At 46.5% G+C, this 18759-nt stretch overlaps 1 protein-coding gene across 7 annotated transcripts in view; it reads right to left on the reverse strand.

Annotated features, from left to right (window-relative positions):
• TMEM229B (transmembrane protein 229B) overlaps positions 1-18098 on the reverse strand; it is a 34684-nt gene extending 16586 nt beyond the window's left edge. The window contains exon 1 of one of the 7 annotated variants that reach the window (XM_016131330.2): positions 17970-18098. The gene's annotated coding sequence lies outside the window, so the exon portion shown is untranslated. The other 6 variants (XM_016131329.2, XM_016131328.2, XM_016131331.2 and 3 more) reach the window with 6 other exon arrangements.
• Between the last annotated feature and the right edge of the window lie 661 nt (positions 18099-18759).

The raw sequence follows: 18759 nt of genomic DNA on the forward strand, positions 1-18759 counted from the left end.
TGTGGAGGCAGAAAGAAGTCCAGTGGGTCTTTCAGAGGACAAGCTGGACTGCCTCAACAGCATGACACCCAGCGTCCTACTTTTCACAGCTTTCTACAGCCAAGTCACCCCAGAGATTTCGAAATGACCAGGAGAAGTCCCGGGGAGGCTGGTTTGTTTATTTGAGGTATTGTATTCCAGCAGTCAAAGTCTATTTATTGAGCACACGTAAGCACTCTTCCCCCCTATACCACTCGTGAGAGATGGGGACGTGTGGACAGGAATTACCTATGGCAATGGGCCACCTACAGCTGGCAATGGGTTGTCATAAACAGTCTCATGTGAGCTTCCAGCCTATCTGAGTCCACCCCGGGGCTTGGGAGAGCCACCTTCCAAGGGTCTTCCCATGAAGGCCCAGGTATTGAAGGGTACCATATCAGAACCACAGAAAGGCCACAGCACAGACCGACCTGGGAAGGTGGTAGGGGTCAGAACACAAATATGTAGCATTTATTCTGGGCAAAGAGGTGAGGGGTTTGACTAACATTTTGTTTGAAAAAGCTATTTGGACCGTGACTTCCTTATCTTTGCAACCATGGCCTAGATAAACGTGATATACAGTAGGAACTCAATATACATGTGTTGAATGGGGGGAAAGGCAGAACGCAGGTCCTCCAAGAGAGCGGGGACCTGGCTCAGAGGCCTGAAGGGCAGGTGCATTGGTGAAAGACTGAGGAACGAGAGTTGTTCTGGGGTAACTGGCATGGGTACTGTTTGCTCTATACCTGACCCTATCTGTCCCTTTCCTTTAAGCGCTGGTGCCGAAGAAAGGCCAGCACACACTGGGCTGGGCACTGACTTTGGCCAGACCCTTTCATCATGAGCCTTAGACCCAGAAACCCTGGCTCCTCACTCCTTCTTTCAGGACAGCTCCATCTACCTCCAAAGTACCGAGCCTTGCAACATGCTCAAAATATGGCTTCAAACAGCACTTAGGCAAGAGTAATTAAAGAGAATGTTATCTCAGTCAGTCTCTCATTAGCCACGTAATTAGACTGCTGAAAATAATTAACATTCCTTTTGACAAAGGAAACAGAGGACCCATTACATTCATTAGGACAGCTTCAAACCAGCCTGAGCAAGGCTGAGGAGAGAACTCATCACCTCCCAGTCCTGTATAGGACAGAGTCAGCATCTGGTATCTCACACCTAGAGATGAGACTAGCTCTGGGCTGGGCTCTGGGGCAAGATGATGCACATGATAATGGATACTCTGATGTATATATTACAGATAACAATGACACACTTATATATACTCAGAGAAAAAGAACTTGAAGGAAATGCATGACTGTACCAAGATGGTAGGCCAGAGGCATATGCCCGCCTCCCCCAAGGCCCTAGAAAATGACAGAAAAGGCAGTTTCTAGGAAGACTAAATCCATTACGGTGCTAAAAAACAAGAAGGAATTATATGGGTTCCCTGAAGATGGAAGGCAGATGTGAATAAAGCGATGGAGAAACCATGATCCCCAAAAATAAAACCATGAAAAAAATAATAATAATAACAACTGACCTCATATAGCACATTTATATGCCAGACACTATTCTAAGAACTTTGGCTTGTATTATCTCATTTAACTCTCACAAAAATCCTTTGAGATAGAGACTATTATTATTCTCACTTTATAAATAAGACCCTGAGTTACATAGCTGTCCCAAGGTCACAGTGCTAGTAAGTGCTTGGACTAGGATTTGAATCCAAGCAGTGTAGCTGAGGATTCAGTGCTAAGAGGAGCAGCTCTGGGGGCTTCAGGTTTAGAGTCGGCGGGTCGGGGGTCCAAGAGAGACCTTGAGAGGTTAGCAATTGGATTTGGAGCAGCCGGGCAAGTGGGCTCCTGCCCACCTCATGCTTGTGCCCTGAACACTGAGGTAGGGAGGCAAGGGGACACCTAGACCAGCTCCTGCCAGCTCCAGCAGGCACATCCCACCTTCCTGGCCACAAACAGTGGTGGCCGGCTCTGGAGCACAGACTCGGCATTCACAGAGAGGTCATTGGAAAACCTCAAAATACAGAGAGAGGAGCACATAAACATTTGACAAAAACCAAACCGCAAAAGCAGCACCAAATTTAAGAGCGGAAGTTCTAGCTAGAAAACAAAATTAATAAAGCCAACAGAATGAAATGTTTTTAAAGATAGGATTAATATCCTCTGAAGGGTAAGAGTTGCTACTATATCCATGAAACAAAACAAGACTGTTAGCAGAAAAATGTTAAAGATCTTAGAAATGTAGGAAATATACCGCGGTTAACAGGTTATCTCTAGATCAAAGCATAGAGTGACATCATTCAATGTTTTTTTTAATATATTCTATTTTTCTAAATTTCCTATACCAAACATCCGTTACTTTTAGCATTGGAAAAGTTATTTTTTTAAACGCTTGACCTGAGATAGGAGCTCAATAAGATTTGGTTGCAAAGCAGTTACTTTGCAAAGCAAAAGGAGGTAGATTCTGACCTCTGCAACAGCCCTTGGCCCTATCCAGGTGGGTCCATAACTCACTGTCTCCCAATTGGATCATCCATGCTCCCACCTCCTGGTTCCCCTCCTGGAAGGCCCTTGTCTCTCCCGTTTGCCCATATTTGCCTGTTCTTCAATTGCGCGCTCAAAGATTAGCCTAATTAAGGAAATGTTCCTGCATCCCACTTAACCCACCTCATCCCTCCTTCTCCCAAAATTCCAAGGGCATCTAATTCTCTAGGGTCGTGGGACAGCTCTGGTTGAGCTGTCCTGTGGGGTCACAGTCCTGACAACTTTTATGCCCTTTACCTTTCAGTGAGTCCGAGTCTTGTCTCCCCAACTCTATGGTAGGCTCCTTAAAGACACCGAGAGGGAACCAGCCTTCTCTTTATGCCTTACTGTGCCCAATAAAGCTGAGAGGTTTTTGCAAGAACATTTTCTTATGTCAGCTGAGTGAATGACGAATGAGCTTCTGTTCCTGGTAGAAGTAGGAAGAGGACAACTATTATGGAAATGTGGGTTATTCAACAGGGCTGGGCCCAGCACAGCACATAGGCGAGGCCCTCGGAAATGGGCCACCTGGTCCCAGACAGCTTTGAACTCCCACACCACACATGGGATCCAGAAATACCTGCACATCCAGAAGGGATAGTTGGTAAATCTAGGGGTGAAATGTTGATGAAGAGCAGGATATTTATATGGTCTTAAGGTATCTCCCCACTGATTGCTTACTGTAGCAAGGGAAAATAGTAAATATACAGTAAGGAAACTTGACGAAACTTTGAGCGATCAAACTTTATGTCACACAGAAGGGGCAGATAAACATTCGGTGCCTCGGGATGTAATATACTGAAAGGGACGCACATCACTCAGTTATATCCCAGCTGGGAGTGTATAGGCCAGAGTCTAAATGCGAGGCAACGTCAGACGAATCCGAAGGGAAGAACGTTCTATATTTTTTTTAAAGGGGGAGGAGGAGGCTATATTTTTCAAAGATACCAATGTCATGAAAGACAAAGAAAGGCTGAGGAACTGTTCTACATGAAAATAGATTAAAAAGAGACGACAGTGAAATGCAGTATGGAATCCTATACTGGAGAGGAAAAAAAATGCTATAAAGGACATTACTGGGTCAATTGACAAAACTGGAATAGAACCAGCAGGTGGGATAAAGTATCATAACATTCAATTTACCGAAGGTTATATAAAACAATATCCTTATTCTCAGGAAATCCACACTAAAATATTTAAAGGGCTGTGAGAGGAGCAACTGACTCTTGAAAGGTTCAGAAAAAAATTGAGAGAGAGAAAGCGTGCGAGCAAGTGAGGCAAAATATCCAAAAGAGCAAATTTGGATAAAGAGTACACGAGGGGTGTTTTGTACTCTTCTGGCAACTTTTCTATAAGCTCGAAATTACTTTCCAAATAAAAAGTTTTGAGGAAAAAACAACAAAGGGCCCCTTCCATTAGACAGCAGGTGGGGCGGAGGTGAAGCCGGCACAAAGGGAGGGCCCTGGTCATCACACACCTGCAACGGGCACAACAATTCCAGCTCCGCCAAAACGTCCCTCATGGGCGCATTCCCTCTCCCAGTTTGGCCCTCCCCTTTTATTACTTTTTCATTGATTTATTCCTTCCTCTCCCAAGATCAGCAATCGTCTAGGAGGCCTCCCTATTAATACTAGAGGACAAGATCGATTAACCTTTTGGGTTTATTCTTATACATGGTTAATATTTTCTGAAAATGTTTTGACACTTGTTTTGTTCATAAGCCCATGAGAATCAGGCAAGTAATATTTGTTAAGCTTTCTAAGGGTTTTATAAGGTACTTCGTTCCCCCCCCGACCCCCCCCCGCAAATTTTGTGGCTAGTCCTTCTGATGCGGCCTAACTTTAGACTGTAGACCACATGTGTCCCTTCTGGGATCGTACGCAGGCTTTCTAGAGTGGATGCCCCATTTCCCACAGCGCCATCGCCATCATGCGAGTTACTCCAAAGTAGCACCCCTCCCCCACCCCACACACTGGCTCGGCCTCCCTCACCAGGTTCACTGTCTGCCACAGCTGGGTGTGGTCACTCAACTCACAGCCAGACAGAGTCTCTTTAAACAGCCTCACTGCAGGCTGAAGAGAATCGAGGAAACCATCATATTGTACAAATTCATTTACTTATTAATTCAGAAATCCTTACATGCATTTTTTATGTGCAGACTATGCAACACTAAGTATGTTGGCGTATGAAAGCTAAAGCACAAACGTGGGACTGGTTGTTTTTCAAACACTGGAAACACAAAACCTTGGATAATCTACTATAATATCCAATGCCAGAAAGCAAATAACTTACATCCTGACCATGCTTTTTATTTCAGTGAGCCCTTTCAAGTTGACCTCATTTTTATGCATTCACTAACATGTTCATCAAACAATTACTCAGTATCTATGTCATGCCACCAGGTATGTGTAAAGACTGTGGAGGCAAAGACCCGAGCATTAGCCACAGAAGGTTGACATTCTAAGTGGTCCTGGATTGTTCGGCTGGCCTGCTAGACACATGCTTAGGGTACCGCCTATGACGGGGCACCAAAGAAAATGATTTTAAAGAGGAGAAAATGAGAGAGAAGCAAAAAGAAGCTCTTGTGGCTTCATTACACAAGTAAATTTCATAATTCCGTTGTTTCTAAAACCACGATTTTATAGCATAACTTAGAACTGTAATAATTTATTTTTAATTACTTATGGATCCTATTTTTAATTACTTATGGTCAGTGCTAAGGGCCTCTAAAGATTTTAATTCAGCCCAAACTGTGAGCAGAGGTTGCAGTCCTAAATGACGATGTGGGTCAAGCAGGCACTTAAATTAGTGAAGATTCAAGAGCTATTAAGAAAGCAGGGCTGATAAGACTGGATGAGGGTGAAAGAGAGGAAGGAGTGGAAGATGACACCCAGACTTCTGACTTGGGCAATGGAGGTGTCATTCTCTGAGAAAGAGGATACAGGAGGAGGCGCGAGTTGGAGGTGACTCATAATGAGCTGCTGCAGTTCAGATGTTCTAAGTTCGAGATGCCCACAGAACTCCAGGCTGGGCCAGGTCTGGGACCCAGCTGGACGGAGAAGGAGCATGCTGGGGAGAAGGCAGGACAGGTGTCATTCAGGGCTGGCAGAGGATGAGGTGCTGTGAGGGGGACCTGAGGAAGGGCCAGAGAGGCATCAGGACACCCAAGAAAGAACTCCTCTGTCAGGGAAGTAGGGCAGGAGAGTTTGGGGGTGGTGGTCAGTTACAGAGGCAAGTTAGGCAGGGGCTGAAGGGATTTAGCAGTAACTCTGAGGTTACTGGGGACTATTTAAGAAGGAGGAGTGACTACAAAGGGAGGCGGCAGAGATGGTGTGTATGGGTGACTCTTTTGAGAAATTTGCTTGTGAAGGAAAGGGGAGAGAAAGCTGCTGGAGAAGCAGAGATGAAGGAGGTGTCTCCCTCTCTCCCTTCCTTCTTTTCTCGATAAGAGAGACATAAAGACGTTTAAATGCTAAGAGAAACCACAACAAGGGAGAGCTTGCGGGTGGGATATATGGTAGGGGGCACACGTAAGTGCTCTGGCTGTCCCGAGTCGTGGCGGGGGGGAGCACAGCGAGCCACAATCCCAAAGGCCGGCAGGACGTGTGTCATTAAATTCCCCTGACATCTGGAGTTAAGGTCACATAAACATTGAGGCACTATCAACCAGACCTAGAACATAGGTCTCCCAGTTCCTGGTCCTGATCCTCCTTCCACGCCAGTAGTTCTCATCAGGGCCACCCCTGGGAAAGCGGGGATCCTCTATCAGCACCACAGTGGGTAGGGACTGCTACAGGTACTGTCAGATGTCCTGCGCTTCCCACAATAACCCACAAAAGAACCCTCCCACATGACTTTAGAATGGTCTACTGGACATTCAGAGATGACAAACCCATTTGTAATTATCTGCATCTAGAATCAAACTCCCTTCCCGAAATAGACATAGAGCATTTTTGCATGAGTTGTCCATGGATGCCATTAGAGTACAAATCAAGGGGGCCCTTTACAGTCTTTGGAACTTTACCAAGAGTGGCTCACCATTTTTGGAAAATCACATCAACCTCAGCAGCGCCTTTTGTGGTATTCAAATCACCCACGCAACACACCTGTATCTTGTGTGTTACATTCATGGCTGTTACATTCTCAGTGATTCTACATACAGGTTCAAGCAATTGATTTACTTCTATCGTCTATGTAGTCATGCCCAAGCAATTACATCTTAGAAAAAGTGATATTATATTATAATTAACTTACTCTTTGTTCCTTGTCTATGACAGTTAAGGCACTTTTATTTATATTTTTAAACATGTAAATAGGTAGGTCATATTATCTCTGAATTCTATTCAGGGGAATTAGGAGGCACTGCAAATATTGGCTAAATTAAAAGGGGGCACCACTCCACATGGGGTGCCCCTGGAAACAAGAGAAACTATAGTGCTAAAGGAAACAAAGGAGGGCTTCAAATAATCGATCCCACAGAATATATTCAATGGTCTTTTATAGATATCTACATGAAGCTCATAAATGATGAGTCTAAGGACAATGCAGTAAATCTATAGGGCTTAAGAAAACTATTCAATTGGGTACATTTGGGAAATTTCATTTCTATGATTAATTTAAATTATACTATATCTCAACATTTTCCAGCATAATGACAATAGGTAGAAGACCATAGGTCATCTGTAGGGGCCAGGGAAATAATAAATGGGTCGACGTTTGGAGGCAAAGATGTGTTCAGAAGAGGTCAAAGAAATGGGTGCCAGGCTTGGTCTGGGGAATATCATCTTAATGGATGAGAAAATGAGTAAACAGTTTGTAAGAGGATGCTTAAGGATATGTATTTATGGAAAATCCTATATAGCGAGAAATTGTGGACAGGAATAGGGATAGGGAAATGATCTCAGAGGACCTCCAATAGGTTAAAAAGGCAGTCCAGAAATACACAGGGCTCAGATTCTGAGGGGGGCTGGTTATTTAATGGTGGGGAAAAGGAAGCCTGAATTCCCATGGGCCTGCCCATTACTGCCAAAAAGGGACCGGTGGGGGGGTGGGGGGGGGTAGAATGTGTCCTGACTCATGTGTCCTTTCCAACCTGAGGACACAGGGGCCTGGGGAGAAAGCAGCCTGCTGTCGTGGAGGGCTAATGGGAGGTCCAGAAACAGATCTTTCTGAGCCTGGCTCTTCATCTAGCACTCTATTACCTCTAACAGCTCTCCTCTGTTTCCGCATCAAAAAATTGATAAAACACAATAGAACACTTTAGAGTCCATCATTGCACATTTTTCTGTTGTTTTCATGTTTTTCCAGGAACATTTGTATATTTAAAAAAAATTTTTTAAACATCAAGTTGAAGCAGCTGTAGGAATTAATAAGCAGATTGACGCTTAAATGAGTAGCTGTATCACTTCCCAGAAGGAAAGATAGGAACAAGGCTTACTTGGGCTCCAAAGAGACATCCACAAGTAAGAAGTACATCAAGGAACCAGTTTACAAGACTCTCTGGAGAGCTGCCTTGGCCAAGGAGCCAACGTGGCCCTCACCCATATTAAACTGAAATACGAACACCCAGAAGATACCTCCAACCCTAAGGACACACCCGTTCATCTGAGAGAAGAAGCGGTGGGAAAAGAAAAAGCTTTTTAGGTTTAGGAGTCACACAGGGCTGGGACTAGGGTGAGGCAAGATCGGCAGTCACCTAGGGCATGAAATTGGAATTCAAGGGGATGCCAAAAAAGTAATCAAGATAAATGACACTGTTACACAATATTTTACAAAATCAAATTGGTGAACTAAGGTTCGAGCTGCAGTTGTATTGGAACCAGGCCTGGGATTCAGGTGAGGCAGGATCACGTGAGGTTCTGTGATGTTGGAAGAGTCCCACATAACAAAGACCTGTCCCATCCCTGGTGCCAATAGCGCCTCCGTGTAGAAACAGTACAGAGCACCACCATCCCTTACCCGAAACCCTTAGAATTCAAGAATTCTTTAAAAGGTAATGTTCTTAAAACTTATTGGATTTTATTGATTAATGTCACCCCAATAAATTTTAAATAAAAAGTAAATAAATAAATTTTTTTTAAATGTAATGCACATCCCATAGATTATGTAATCCCACGGCAGTGTCTGGGACAGCACCCCACATCAAACATAGGGACATTTCTGCAGCCACCTCTATGAATAGTCATACTCTGCAAAGTAAACAGATGACCTGTGGCCTCTCATTAGTACAGATCAGGTTTTGCAATCACAAGAGTTAAAAAAAAGTTTGCCACTTTAGAACGTTTTGGATTTTGAAATATTCTTATGAAAGAAAAGAGGCAGCACATTGGACTGCAAACTTTTGTTATAAACTTTTGCAGAAAAGAGAATTGCCAAGTCCTCTCTGGTGATCCCCAGAAGAAGGTGATTTTGAAGAGTCAGTCAAGCCCAGGGCAGACTTACAGCAGCATTCCCACAAGCCAATCAACTTATAATTATTAAACACCTTCTGTGTATAAACCTTGTGCAGAGTCCTGGGAGATCCTAAGACATATGACACACAGTTCTAGTCCTCAGAACTTAAAAGTTAGTAGAGACAAGAAAGTAAACATAAATTATAGAATATTAAAAACTGAAAAGAGCTAGTCCACACCCACACTTTAAAAATGATGAGACCAAGTTTCAGAGGGGTAGAAAGCCTTGCATAAGTTAGCAACAGGCAGTTGATGGCGGGCAGAGATCAGTATGTGGGTTTGCTACCCGTTCTTCACTGCTTCCTGCATAAAAGCACATAATGTTTGCCAATTTAGTGTTAAAAGATCCCAGCTGAAATGGTTTTGGTCAAATACATCTTTGCAGCAAAGATGGGCTCTGACTTTAAAAAGGACTTCAGCTTAGGGAGCCAACAGAGCAGATGAGCATCCTTCAGGCTGGGAAATAGCATGAAGTGTGGGATGGGTGTGTGCAGGGCAGGTGATCTGGGCATGTGGGTTATGCTCTGGTAAAGGGCACAGAAGGGATTGTTAGAAAAGCAGGTAAAAGCAATGTACGGAGAGCTGGAACACTGGAGTGAACATGCTGAGGCAACATTTCCCAGTCATTTGCCTCTAGTCTCCACAACTTGTCATGGCTACCCACCACCCTTGTGGGAAGAGACAGAGCGTAGTGGTTTAAGAGTACACACTCTGAGGTCAGCTCTTTCCATCTGAATCTAGCTCAGATGCCAACTGTGTGACCTTGGACAGGCTGCTTAACCTCTCTTTGCCTCAGTTTACTCACTTGCAAAATAGAGATAATACAAGTGCCTCCCTCATGAGGGTTAAATGAAAGAGCATGTTTGCTGTACTCAGAACAGTACTTGGCATTGTAAGTACTCAATAAACGTTAGATGTTGTTAACCTTTTTACTGAAGTTAAATTTTTAGTTAAATATATACTATAGCCTTAGCCTAAGCAATAATGTCCATGAAATCATGGGCTTCTTATGATAGTTATGGTTTTGATGATACACATATAACCAGAGGTTAAGTCAGAAGTCTTAACTAAGGCACCCAGTACAACAGGCCTGATGTTCCCAAAGCAATGGGAGGGGCTTCAACAGGACCACTCGAAGAACTTGATTTCTGATCCTGCACCTGGGAGGATAGGGTGAACTGGCATCTGACCACCACCTGAGACACCCAAGGCATGAGACACAGTCTGGTCATCTGCTACCAGAGGAGCCAAAGGAGACGGCTGAGCTAGAGGAGGGGTGAAGGGTCGACCTACATTCCCGGGTTCACTGCGCCAAAAAACGTGGATTGTTTCCTTGAACTATGTGTGCCACCTGTAAAAGAGGGCTGGCATGAGGTCAGAGCAGGTCTTGTCCATAAAGGTCTCTCAGACAGACTGAAGGACCTTAGCCAAAAAAGGCTAGAGGTGAATCACTGGATTTTAGGGGTTGACGAAAGAACTAGGATCTAGAATGGAAGATAATTTGCTCTTTCCAAGACAACCGGAAGTAAATGATCACAGCAAATGGGGAGAAGGAGTCTCTGAGAAACCACGAACATGGCTATGAGGGAGCAAACTGGCATTAAATACCTGCCCGACCCAGGAAGGTGGAAGCTGGCGAACAATAGCACTGGCCAAAATGAGCCCTTTCCTGTCCCTCCCAACCTAGTGACAAAGGACTGGACATATTAAACACTGCACTGTGACTTAAAATGACTACAGGACCTTCTACTGTGTAACAATGACCCAAAAAGGTATGGGGCTTGACTGAGTTTTCATCCTAGGGCAGGAAAAGAACTAATCCCACTGAATAAACATAAAGGGACAGTGGGAGACAAAATTAAGTCCCTTTATGAGCACATCCCAATGAGTCATGTTACTTTACGCTCATTAGAAACATAGCTATTAAGATGGAATGTTACAGGGACAAACATCCTCCATATTCCCATTGGTATGGTAACTACCATTAAAAATAACTGGTGTAGGGCAATAAGGAACTAAGGAAAAAAGCAAGGCAGGCAGGGATAGAAAAGATTGGTTTGGGAGATCAGTGGGAACTCATTTGCTACTCAACTTTGAATATGATGAAATGAAAACAGAAGATATACCAATGAATAGCAGAATCCAAAGGTCCTTGAACAAATGGCTTTGTTGAAAGGAAAACCCAGGTGGCCCAACTTCATGCACAGAAAAGCTGTACTCCCCAAGTTCCTAAATTGCGCTTATGATATGATCTTGCTCTTTCAGACAGAGCAAGAGCAGCAAAAGCGCATGCTCTCGCTAACACTGAGTCACCTGGAAAGCATCAGGGAATGTCCCCAAGACCTGGAGCACTGAGGGGATCCTGGACTGAAGCAGGCCCTGGAGTCTGCCAAATCCAAGTGCGGAATGTAAAATATACACCAATGTACAACTTCCCTGCTGCTGCCTTCACTTGGGGACATTGGAGCATGGAGAAGAGGTGAAGTTCAAGTTCTAAGATGAGATACAGGGCTCCCCAGAGTTAAGGAGATGGAGAGTACACACCTCTCAGCTGCCCGTTTAAACAATCAAAGGAGGAAGGACCCAACCCAGTCCCCCTTCACAAGAAGGGACTTACTCCAGCTCTGACTTTATCCTTTAACTTCCAATTTGGCTTCTTTCTTCTGGGGTTTCTCCTTCAACCCCACCTCTGCTCTCTCAGCTCTAACTTCACACAGCTCCAGACCAGCTCCTGAGAAGGGACCAAATTAACCAGATTCTACTAGGTCATCCAGCATTATCACTGGAAGAGATGTTAGAGAATATCTCTTCTAACATTCTTATCTTACAGACAGGGACACTAAAGGCCAGAGGACTCATGTCACATGTCCAGAACTACTGAGCTGAGACAAGAATCCAAGTTCCCTGTCCCCTAGCACAATGCTCCATTATAAGCCACTGTGCTCTCAAAGGGTGTCAGCTCACCTCCTCCAGGCCACCACCTCAACCTTCATTCTTCTTCCAGAAATACCTCAAAATAGTAGAAGAGCCTCAGAGTTAACATGCCTGGAGCAAACAAGGATGAAAGAGATGAAGATCATCCCAATGAACTAGCTGGTCCCCTTTGAATGAAGTAATCAGTGGCCACAAATATTTTCTCAGAAGAATGGGATAGTCTAAAGTTTGCTGGAATGTGCATAGTGTACCTGGAGCCCAGAGTCATGGTCAGGTCTCCACAGTTGGACTTTAATCATGGGCAGGGGAAGGCCTGGAACTAGTTTGGAGAATGGGGACAGGAGCCAAGAATCTACAAAGATAAGCCTATGACTAGCGGAAATAGGGTGACAGAAAGAAAAATACTGCCCAGAGAGCCTGTTAAGCAAGAGGGGAAAATTGGCATGAAAATGAAATGGGGTTTATGAAATATGTCTTATGCCAAGCAGAAAGTCTGTTCCTAGCAGTAACTCCCAGGCCATCTGGTCTACTTCCCCGATGAAGGGTACCAACCTCTCTCTTCTTCCCAAACATTCACTGGGATGTTTTTCAAATAAAAATCTGGTCTTATACCTCCTTTTAACTAGCTGTGTTTAATCCACATCAGCTCTCCTTCTTAAACCTTAACTAACACTAACTCATGTTTACCTTCTCCCCAACATTTGTTCTATCATGCAATAGAATAAGATACATCTCAGTTAAAATCCCGATATGGATACTTACTAGATGTGTGACATGTGCAATCACTTTATCTTTCAGAACCTCAGTTTTCCAGCTGTAAAATGGGGATAATTAATAGTAGCTATCTCATTGCTTTGAGAAGAGATAGAGTATTTAATGATGATTGCCATCATTATTATTATTGTTATGATCGCTAAAGACAGCTGAAGCTCCATTTGTGGAATTAAGTCATTGAGGGCCAAAATGGGTTGTCCAAGGCCATACAGTGAGTCAGGAATGGATCCAAGATTTCCTGATTTCAGCTTTGGCCAACCATCAGATCCTATGCAAACAACATCATCGCCCAATGACCTCAAAATCTGGGTATCTGATCGAGCCAAGTACCACAGTTGATGATTTAATAAGCAGTCACCATGTGCTAGAAACCATGCAGGCTACATGAAAGCTTTAAAGCATCCACAGATTAGCATAGGAAGGTCATTTACTTTTTTACGGCAGGCAAAAACATAATAACAAAACAAAAACCTGGAGTGGCTGCTTGCCTATGTTGCCCAGTGGTGACAATACTTGTTGCCCATATTTAAGATGGTAGATGAAAGCAATCCCAATGCCCTGGCTACCTTATTCCTAGCTTTGGAAAGGCATTTTTGATTGGGAATGAGAGGGAGAGGGGGTCCTAGGGACTAGGGACTAAAATAGTGTCTGGCCAAAGACAGTTATGAAAAAGAAGACTAGAGTTGGCTAAAAATAGGTCCTCACCATTGCTCCAAAGGATGCCAGTTGTTGTCTATAAGGTGGACTTCTTGTTGCACCAGGGCCTCTCCCTCCACTGACGGTACAAGCAATGAAACCGTGGAGCCCCAGGAAGCACATTTTATCTTGAAGCATGAATCACCACTCAGAAGCCCAGAAAAGAATCCTCTCTTTGTGGCCCTTCAATCTCCTTCTTGGCCGGCTTCCCTAGCTCCTTGGGGCTGGTGTCAAGGCTTTACGAAAACTCAGGGTAAGTGACCTTTCTGATGGAAATGGACCACTGCGGAAACTCATGTGACGGGGTACCTCTTAAAAACTGAAAGGAAACAATGAATGAATGAACCAGCTAGAAGGCATTCGTCATTCAAGTCCAATTGCAGGAGCAGTTTGAAATGGCTAATCCAGTGCATTCTGAAAGCAGGGCTTCTGGAGTGGAAAGGAATGGCAGAAAGTGCACTCTCTGATTAGGCCCCCTTATCTATTAGACCTCCCGACATTAAGTTAGGATTTGGCAAGGCAAATCTTATTTTTCTTAAACCACCATGCTTCTAGAGGATTGAGCAATAGGAGGGAGCAATCTGAGCACCTAAATCCTGCCCGTGTAGACTGTGTACCCTAATTTCAAAGATGCTGTCCCTGCTACAATACGAGCCACATTGGGAGCCAACGGCCCTGAAAACGTATCAGACTCCCTGTTGGGGAGCCAGCACTATAAAGGAAAATGGGGAGCTGGATGTTCAGAAACAGAAATCGGCAATGACTTTGGTTAGTCCTTGAATTGCCACACTGATTATGACCAACCTCAAAGGTAGAAAGAAGCACCTACTCCAGCGAAGGATGGAAAGTTACCTTTCGAAACCATCTTTCGCAGGAGCAGAGAGCCAGTATCATTCCGTGACCTCGATCCCACTGAATTTATACAGAGGGAAACTGATGTTCAAATGAACACGAGGACAATTTTAGGGCAGAGGAGAGTGGGAGTTCACACCTACAAGATGGATATGGGCAAAGGGAAGGAAGCAGGCCATCCTTTTTATCTGAGAACGTGATAGATTACTTATTCGGCCTCAGTTCTATCTGTGGATGTGAGTTGCAGGGGTGAAAACCACTTCATTTTCCTTGAAGCAAACAGCATGGAGCATCCCACAGCTCAAAGTCTGAAGCAAATGTACATCTGAAACCAAGCACATGGGAGCCTAAATTCTATCAGTACATCTTTATCTCATAACGAAAAAACATAATCCCTGGGTCTCTTGAATCTAAACACTCTTAAATCCCAGAAAAGGAAAACTTCCCCAACACAGACATTCATACAAACAGTAGCCAGTCTTCTACCTCGTTATGTGACTCAGTTTCCCTCAAGGGAAATCAGAACCAAAAATGCCATCTCTTACTCCTTCCCCAGAAATCAGCTTACGCTTTACTTTTCAAAGACAAAGCCTCTGATTTCTGAGAAGTGGTGGTAGAGTAAGCACAAGACCTGACCAGAAAGGCTGAATTTCTTCCTGCTCAGAACATCAGAATCCCTTCCTACATTCCCTCCTTAGCCAGGTGTTGCCACAAAGGGAACTGAGAGTTTGCCAAGTCAGAAATCATCCACACCTTAAAAAGAATGTTCCTGCAATGAAAAATAAAACCCAAACTGTAAATTAGGAGTGAGTGGAGGAGGGGGGATGAGAGAGAAACAAATTTGAAAACAGCCAGGCTGTGTGAGGGTTAGATTTTCCTTCACTCAAGGACAGCCAGATCTGATATGGCTGCTGATAGGACCAAGCGGCTTCACTTTACTGCCCTCGTCCAGGTCTCAACTTAAAACATCAGTGTTCCCAACGTCATCAGAGACCCTTCTCAGAGCTTGGAGGGTGACCATCACTGATATCCAGACTGGACACTGCATAAGAGCAAACTCCTACTAGGAAGGAGCTATAAGACATCTGGAGAGCAGAGGCAGACAGAAAAACACTTGCCTCCGTGCTGCAGCAAGTGTTTTTCTGATTAAAAACTATACTTTTGAAACCAACACTGAGCTTCTCCTATCACTAATGCTGTAATTTAGCCCTTTCCCGCAAAATGACACCTTTCCCTTTAGAAACAACATATAAATCCCATACGAGTGAAATAAACATAGTATGAGGCTCCCTAATTCATTTAATACCTTTTATTCAAGGACCTGAGGCTCTTAAATCACTTTATAAGAGTAAAAATTCATGCCTCATCACTTTAAAAAAGAGAATCAGAGGGAGTATCATTTTCCCATCAGTACATTTGAGGAACAATCCATGGAAAATCCCCTTTTCTCACCATTGAGGGTAGGGAGGTCAGGCCTCCAGATCATTACACTCAGCTCTGAATACACAGCTTGGTTCAAACCCAGTGGGGGCTGAGTGATAATCAACCCTGCCCATTTAGAGGGGAAAGGGCCCTAGAGAAGTGGGGCTGGTGGTTCTCTCTGCTCAAACACCTGCATCTGACTTCAGCCATAAGTTCTAGGACCACGGATCTAAACAGCTCAGGGGTCTTCTTTTTCTCCTGCTACTCCTTAGTGGTCTGGAACCTCTCTCACTCCTGTCCCTGTAAGTGGCCAACACTAAATCAAATTGTCATTTCCCTCCAAGGGTCAGATAAGTAAGTTAGTTGGTCCAGCCCCCATTGACTTCCCAGTTACTCATCTCTGTCCCCAAATACAAAGCCTTGGAGAGGAAGGCCAAGCTTCATCTCAGCCCACCCTCCCATTCCTGCAGAGGTGTCCCACGGGCCCACCTGGGGCCCCACTGCTTGTATCATTAGCTCATTCACAGGAACAGGGAAGAGAGTCACCCAGCAGTCCAGCTACCCCACCCCCACCCCCGCCCCAGTACCTTCTGTCTTCACAGGCAAGCAGATGTAGCTCTGCCTTGCAAACAGGGGGTGTGGGGAGCGGGGACCCTACTCTCAAAAGAGATATTCTTTCTAAGAGAAAGAAAGGCAATGGGCAGTCCTGTCACAGAATGGAAGTCGGTGATCATATGCAAGCTACTTGGAGCTGGAGGCACCTTATTCCTGGAGACACAAGGTCGGGGACCAGGAACCTGGAACTTGGCCCATTTGTTTTCCAGAGAGAAAGACACTGTACCACCCTCCGGCAGGCCATTCAGCCCTCCCTTGACCTCTCTTCCTGGAGAACCCAGGCCTCCTGATGACCCAAGTCTGAAAGCTAGAGTAACAGCTAATTTGTTACTAAGTGCTGAGAACACAAGAGAAATGATAAGAGCCCCCAAGGTTACACTGGCTCAGGTCCTCAGGGTCCTGCTCTTTTCCTCTTGGGAGGGCATGAAGTGACATCTGAGAAACCTGCTACCTAGGCTCTGTACCTGAGGCAATCAAACATCCCAAGAAAACCGCGGAGAAAGAGGGAGACAATTCTGGGAAGGGAAGGAAGGAGTCTGTTTCTGACCGGGCATAGAAAGAAGAAAAGGAAGACACCTGGGAAAGAGGCCAATGTCTCCCTACCCTCGCCTGTGAACAGGGATGAAACGGTCCCCATCCCAGCCCTACATTTCCCACTAAGGATCAGCCAGGACAGATGACGAGCTGGCAGCTAGGGGGCTAGGCTGGGCCCCAGGGAATGCAGTGCACCATCACCTAGTTTTTCTATGCACCCCGGAGAGAAGGCAGCAGGGTCATCTTGGCACGGTTCCCTTCCCTTCTGGAAAGTCCTCAGCTTCAAGCTCAGGAGGGTCTGTGGTTCCCACTCCCAAGCCCTGGCTCCCTAGGTTCCACCCAGACTGGCGCCCCCCTTCGCCCTCCCGAGGCGGCCTCAGTGCTGCTCTCTGCCCAGAGGAAGCGGGGTGCCAACCTTCCGCTGCCGGAGATCGCAGGCTGGCTCCTTCCCCTCACATCTCCCCGATGCGTCTTTGTTTCAGGCGGGGAAAGTTGCCAACATGCACCCCTTCCCCAACACGCCCCCCTACGCGCCCATCCCCCGCAGGGAATCCAAGCCGGGACGCACCATCTAATCAGCCGCTAGCTCTCGAGCCGGGGCAGCCGCTTCGAAACCGAAAGCAAAGAAGCGGGATGGGGCAGCGCCCCCAGCCCGGTCGCTGGGTCTTCCCCATGACCACATCATCGCCGGCGCCCCCGGCACTCGGCGCTGCCCGCCCTGCGGGGCCACCTCTCCCGGCGGCGGAAAGGCCTCTCTGCGGGCATCGGGGGCACCTACCGGTGCGAGGCCGAAGCCGGGGCTGCGGGCAAAGGCAGGGCAGAGCTGGCCGCCCGCCGGGCGCAGGTGCGGCCAGGAGCGCTGTCTCCCCGACTCGCTCCCGCTCCTCCTCCGGCGCCCGTGCTCGGGGCGCTCTCCTGCGCCGCCTGCTCCCCGCCCCCACGCCCGGCTCTCGCCGCCCGCCCCCCACCCCGTGCCGAGTTGGCAGCGGTGCCTCCCCCACGCCGCCGGGCCTCCCGCGCCGCGCCTAGCCCCGAATTGTGTGTCCGCGCCGGTCGCGGCGGCGCGGGGACCGGGAGACTGCAGCTGCCGCTGCCCGGGCCAAATGAAGCCCCCGGCGGCGGCGGCGGCGGCGGCACTCACCCATAGTACGGATGCGGTGCAAACTGCACATGCTCGCGTCTGACAGGAGCCCTGCCTCCGGCCCCGCTTAACTCCTTGTATGCCCGCTAGCGTGTCAGGTGCTCTACCCCGGTGACCCCGCTGCCTCCCGGAGCCGGGAGTCGGCGGCGCCCGGGATTTTTGGCGGCGCGCCCTCGGCCTGGGCCTCCGCGCAGGTGGCTGCAGTGCAGAACTCCTAGGCCCTCCCGGCCCCCGCCACCCCGCTTGCATTTGAGGTGTCTGCAGGAGCCGGGAGGAGAGGACTAGCCCGGGCCCCTCACCTCCTGGCTTGTAGGAGTTGTGGGGACTGCGAGTACAGCATCCATCGTTGGTATCCTGCAGGTCTCAGCTACCTGAGGGCTATGGGCCGCACGGTGTTGCAGACCTACTGTGTGCCGGTATTGAGTTCTGTGCAGTTTATCCATTGAAACAGCCCTGCAAGGTTGTTTTTATTAGCTGTGTTTTCAAGAGGGAGAAACTGAGGCCTATGGAAATTAAGGAATTTGCCTATGGCAAAGCCTGAACTTCCAACGCCCACGATTTGGTTTGTATTGCAAAGAATAAACAGAAGATGTTCTTTCTGAGGTCAATCTAGGGTCATCTATTGGAAGGCGGATAATATTGGATGTCATCTGGAAAGCCTAGAAATTCTGGAATATGGAAGGTGGGAAATCCGTGACAGATGGCCCTGACTTGAGACAAGCCCCTCAAACACGAGAATGCAATCCAACCCCTATCCCAACGCCAGACCTCGGTCCTGGCACTGGGTGCC

This window comes from Rousettus aegyptiacus, unplaced genomic scaffold (genome assembly GCF_014176215.1).
Source record: "Rousettus aegyptiacus isolate mRouAeg1 unplaced genomic scaffold, mRouAeg1.p scaffold_m13_p_3, whole genome shotgun sequence".
Classification (NCBI taxonomy): domain Eukaryota; kingdom Metazoa; phylum Chordata; class Mammalia; order Chiroptera; family Pteropodidae; genus Rousettus; species Rousettus aegyptiacus.